Raw genomic sequence first — 5,256 nt, 5'->3', positions numbered from 1 at the left:
CTTATTGTTATCAGTGAAATTTGCCAGTGTACTTTTCACCCCCCACATCTAGATCATTGATGAAGATGTTGAAAAACACAGGTCCAAATACCAAACCCTGGATGGACCCCCACTGACTACCTTCCACCAGGTTGACACAGATCCATCTATTAATACTCACTGGGTCTGACCCCACAGCTAGCTTCCCACCCATTGACTGTTGAACAGCCCATAGTCCTTTAGTTTTACTTTGAGAGCCTTATGGGACACCAAGTCAAGGACCTTCCTAAAGTTCAAGTAAATGACATTGACTTTATCTCCCTTATCCAGGTGGTTGAGTAACCTGGTCATAGAAGGAGATGAGGTTAGTCAGACATGACCTACATGCAACAAAATCATGTTGGCTGTCCTTCTGAATTCTCCTTCTACTAGCTTATCGCATGTGGACTCCCTGAGAAATTTTTTCAAGGATTTTTCCTGGGATTGAGGCAAGGCTGATTGGCCTGTAGTTCCCTGGGTCCTCTCTCCTCCCCTTCTTGAAGACAGGCACAACATCGGCCCTCTTCCAATCTGGTGGGACCTCTCAAAGAGGTTTGCCAGTGGTTCTGCAATGACTTCAGCTAGTTTGTTCAGTACTCTCAGATGGAGTTCATCCAGTCATGCTGACTTATAGATATCCAGCCTCTCTAGCTACTCTTTCACCTGTTTTTGATGAAATTTGTACAAAGGAGGATGCCACTGCAACAACAGAAAGAGCCATTGCTTGTGCACAATTCTGGCTTATAAACATCTAGTTTTATGATAAAGACACAAGCAGGAAAATTATTATTCTCAGATGATCTCTTGTCAGTGCTGTCCAAAAGAAAAACCACTACATTTGAAGTAATAACCACTGTATGAATAATTAAACGAGTGTAACGATATTGTCACCATGTAGGTTTTTAAAAATAATTTCTTAAGCACAGAGAAGTTTCAGTGCTAACCACATTCAAAAGAACAGAGGTAGCAAAAAGGGCACACATTACCAGCGTGGTTGAGATGCTATAGGTTCAAGTTTAGAGTAATGCCGAAGGCTGCTCCTGGTTGATCTAATTTTAAAAGTATGTGTGATTGCTTAGGCTGGGAATCAAAAAGCATCAGGATGCAATGCTGGCTATATTACTCCTTTGTGTGCTGTTGGCTGCAGAAACTGGTTCATCTTAACTATGCTAGTCCGATAGGCTACTGGGCTTGCATGAACCATTGACCCTGATTTAGGAAATTTCTCATATGCTGGAAAGGAACAATGGTAGACTGTCATATGAGAAAATAGCCCCAAGCATATTGAGAAATAGCCTTGTAAGTTGCGCTATGTAGCACTGGAACACTGATATTTGCTTATATATCTGACTGTCATGGAAATCCCTTGTTGCTCAGCGGTAGACTCCTTGCCTGCCACACAGGTGACCCAGGTTTAATTCCCAGAGACCTATACAATTACAACCCTGGAGGCATCAAACGTCTAGACTTAGTGGCTGCATCCAGACAAGCGAGCATGTGCCTGTTGTGGTGTCCCAAAGGAGTCGAGGATACTACAAATGAAAAAGTATTACCTGTGCTACATAATTGTAGTGTGGATTCTAAATTTGATACCAGGAAATCCTGGTATTAAAAACTCAGGAAAAAAGTGGCACAGGGGACACTCCTGGAGTGGAGCCTGGAGGTAACTGCAGTCTGGGTCCTTCAAAGAGACACTATGGCATCTGGACAAGAAGTGTAGGAAGCTCTGCTGAAGTTCCCATACCACAACCAAGGCCGCCATCTGGGCCTGGCAGCTGTGCAGCCTTGGGGCCATAGGTCCAAGGGAGCAGTTGCTGTTGCAGGTAGCAACAGGTCACAGCCAGGCAGCAGCCCCCACTGACAGTCTGTTGCAGTGGACAGAAGGTGCAGGGGCCACTCTAGGTTAGGGCTGCTTCAGCATTTCCACTTGGTACAAAGGGCTAGTGTCCCCAGATGCAAACTGACTGCTCCAAAGCTCCAGGGCAGCTTTTTATACTGCTGGGGCCAGAACAGGTGCTGGCCCCAGCCTCTAGCTCCCCCGGCTGAAGATTCAGGAGGAGCTGGGCAGGGTCAGTATGCCCCAAGTGGCACAACTTGTCCCAAACCAATGTGAATGTTCAGACATGTGTGCCGAGGCACAAATATCTGGGACAAATTTGCGCTGCTGCTATTTGAGCTGCTGCAAGTGCGTGTGCCTGCATGTGTGGACGTGACCAATCTGGTCTTCTGATTCTGTCTCAGTGGCCAAAAGAGGGAATGGAAGTTCTGGGCAGCCTCTGTGCCTACAAAAGCTCCTGCCTAGGCATATGTGCAAGAGGTCTGGATGACCTCTCACACATACACCATGCTCTGGAAGGATTAATGGTTGGCAATTCAAACTGTCATTGGTATTTATAATGCACCAATCAACATATGCTGAAGGAAGAGCAATAGTGAAGGAGAAAGCAATTTAAGATGCAAACAAATACTGTGACTGAAGCTTCAGGGGGCAGACTTTGACTATAAGCTTTAGTGCTTGCATTTTACTTTTATAAATTAAAAACATTTATTCCAAGGCGATATTTCCTGCTTGAAGAAAATCAATGTGAGTGAATAATAAGAGAGAGGAACAGCAATTTAGAGACAGAAAAGTATCAATGGATTGGAAAATCTCTTCTTCAGAAACTGTGCACTAGAATGCCGGGTCCTATAATCTGCCACTACAATGATTTTCTTATGTAATTTCTGTGATTGTTTACCTCCATATTGCAGTAATGCCCAGAAGCCCCTTATTGCAGTAATGCCTGGAGGCCTCATTCGGAGATCTAGGGTCCATTGAGCTTGTAGATGCATGTAATTGAAAACACAGTCTCTAACTCCCAAGTGTTCTCAATCTTAGCATATGACAAGACGCTGAATATAATGAAGGCAAGGAAGGAAGGAAAAGATAAGAAGAACGAGGCTTAATATGTATTACTAGCTGAAGCCCGCCAAACATTTGTGATTTACATTTTTATTGCAAAAGTATTTCTTTAAATACAAGATTTTTAGTTATCCTTTGACCAAATACTTAACAGAATCTAAACTTCTCACGCTCGAAAAGGCTACATAAAGCTGTCCATGTGTAAAGACAGGCTAAGGAATATAAATACATGTTTTGTCAAAAGTCTGACCTTTTCCGTAGTCATAGAATAAGAGCATTTTTGTACACGTGACTGAGCGCCTTTGTACTTATGAGGAAATTGCCCCTTTTTAGTGGTTAATTGCCTTTTTTAACAATGTAATTGTGTAACAGTGTACATGTCTGTCAGCATGTTATAATTAAATTTCATAACAGTGTACACGTTTCATGGCGTATTCTAATTTAAATTACTTTTTTACGTAGCAAACTAAAATACATCCCATGAATTTTAGCTTGTTATGTAATGAATTGCAGCAATATTCATCAATTGTACAAGGGACCTATCCAGAGAAGGCAGCAGAGATGGTGTGCAAGGTGATGGAAGCCTGGGCATGCTCAAGGAAGCTTGAGTTTGATGGGCTTCCAGTGCCCTGTGCACCATCCCTACTGCCTTCTCTGGCTGCCAGCACACCCTGCCACCCTCCTACCACCTTCCTGGGGCAGTCAGTCTGTTTCTGGGTGGTCCACGGTGGCAGGGATGGTACATGGAGTGCTGAAAGCCCATTAAGCCATAGCTTCCCCAAGCATGCCTGGGCTTCCAGTGTCCCATGCACCATTGGATCTGCCATGTGCTGCCTGTGAGCTGGGGCTGTATCTGTGCAGCTAGCATCCCACCCAGGTGGCCCTGGGGGGCACTTTCACCACAGAAGGAAGTACCAGGCCCCCCATAGCTCAGGGGCTACTCAACCTGGCAGTAGCTGGCCTGGACAGGCTTTGCCGAAGTGGGGAACCTGGTGAGGGGCCTGATTCTTAATTTAAAAATTTTATTCTGGAGCCTACCTGCATCTCCTGCAGCCAGGTAGTGAGCTGCTGGGGGGGGGGGTCACACAGCTCCTGAGCTGTGGGGGATCCCGGTGCTTCCCTCTGTGGTGGGCTGGTCCCGGGGGGCACTGCCACCCTGGAGGGAAGCACCGGGGCCAGGACCATCCCTGGGGGGGAGGGGTGAATCACGGTGATCGCCACGGGCCGTGGTTTGGGGGCCCCATGGACAGTGCTATACAGGCCTTGCCACAGCCGCTGCATGCCACTGGTTCTGCGCTTTGGCTGCTCCCTGTCAGCTGCTTGCCACCCCCAGCCCCACACATGTTGATATGCCGCAGGCTTCGTACACCCCTGGGGGGGGCCTGACTGGGCCTTCTGCAGCTCAGGGCCTGCTGGCAACTCACCTCCCGGCTTATCCTACCTGTCTGGAGCACTCTGGTTGTTTCAGTAAGCAATGCGATTGGCTGCTGAGACAACCAAGCAGAGTGCTGTGGACAGACAGAATAAGCCTACTATACTAGATGTTATTCCATGTCATGCATCCCTCTTGAGGGAGTAAAAGCTCTCACAATGGTTTTTAACTGCTGATTTCAATTGACTTCTTTGTGTGTACCTTTTTTAATTGCTGGGCTTCTTAGATAGCTGTGGACAAATCTCTTCAAGTTCAGAGGTTTGGAAAAGCTGGCATTTCTCCAGGAGGATGATGGGAATGAGCTGGATAGCCTAAGAGCACGAGGAGGAAGGAAATTAAGAGTGGCCATTTTTTTCAATCTTTAAGAGTCCCAGCTGAAAGAAACAAGAACAGAGACAAGCTTTCATTTCTCCTCTATGCAAGTTGCCAATCCAAGGTTGTTTTTTTTTCACTGATAATATGTAAACCTTCTACTGACAGTCATTTTTTTTTTTTTCTTTTACTGATACCTGTTTTTACTACTAAGTTTTACATAATGTAAATTTAATTCTTCTGCCAGGCCCTGACCTGTTGGCAGGTCTCAGTTAGAAGAGCTAGTTTGAATGTAGGCAACACCACGCATAGTAAAATATAAAAGTGTGGTTGTCAGTAAAAAGCTTCCAGTAAAAACAGCAGTTTCTTGGGTTGGCAACTCTCCTCCATAGATCCTCTGGGCTGTGTGGATGCATTTGAACTCTCTCATAAAAATGGGCTGTGTTTACATGTAATAAACACATGCATACAATATACATTAATTTTAATAGACATGATTAGAGATTGAACCATAATGTCACTAAACTGGATTAAAATGGATTGCATAGGTATGTGCAAGTACACATCTAAATAATACTCGGTGCATAAAATA

At 45.1% G+C, this 5,256-nt stretch overlaps 1 long non-coding RNA gene across 1 annotated transcript in view; it reads right to left on the bottom strand.

The window, feature by feature from the left end:
• Window positions 1–583: 583 nt before the first annotated feature.
• LOC109306989 overlaps window positions 584–5,256 on the bottom strand; it is a 5,956-nt gene continuing 1,283 nt past the window's right edge. The window contains exons 2-3 of the long non-coding RNA XR_002100144.1: window positions 2,305–2,312; window positions 584–593 (exon numbers count right to left, since the gene is read on the bottom strand). This is a non-coding gene — a long non-coding RNA (uncharacterized LOC109306989). The remainder of the gene's footprint in view (window positions 594–2,304; window positions 2,313–5,256) is intronic.

This window comes from Crocodylus porosus, unplaced genomic scaffold, assembly GCF_001723895.1.
Source record: "Crocodylus porosus isolate Cpor-Errol unplaced genomic scaffold, CroPor_comp1, whole genome shotgun sequence".
NCBI classification, from domain to species: Eukaryota; Metazoa; Chordata; order Crocodylia; family Crocodylidae; genus Crocodylus; species Crocodylus porosus.
This window is presented reverse-complemented; position numbering and strand designations above follow the sequence as displayed.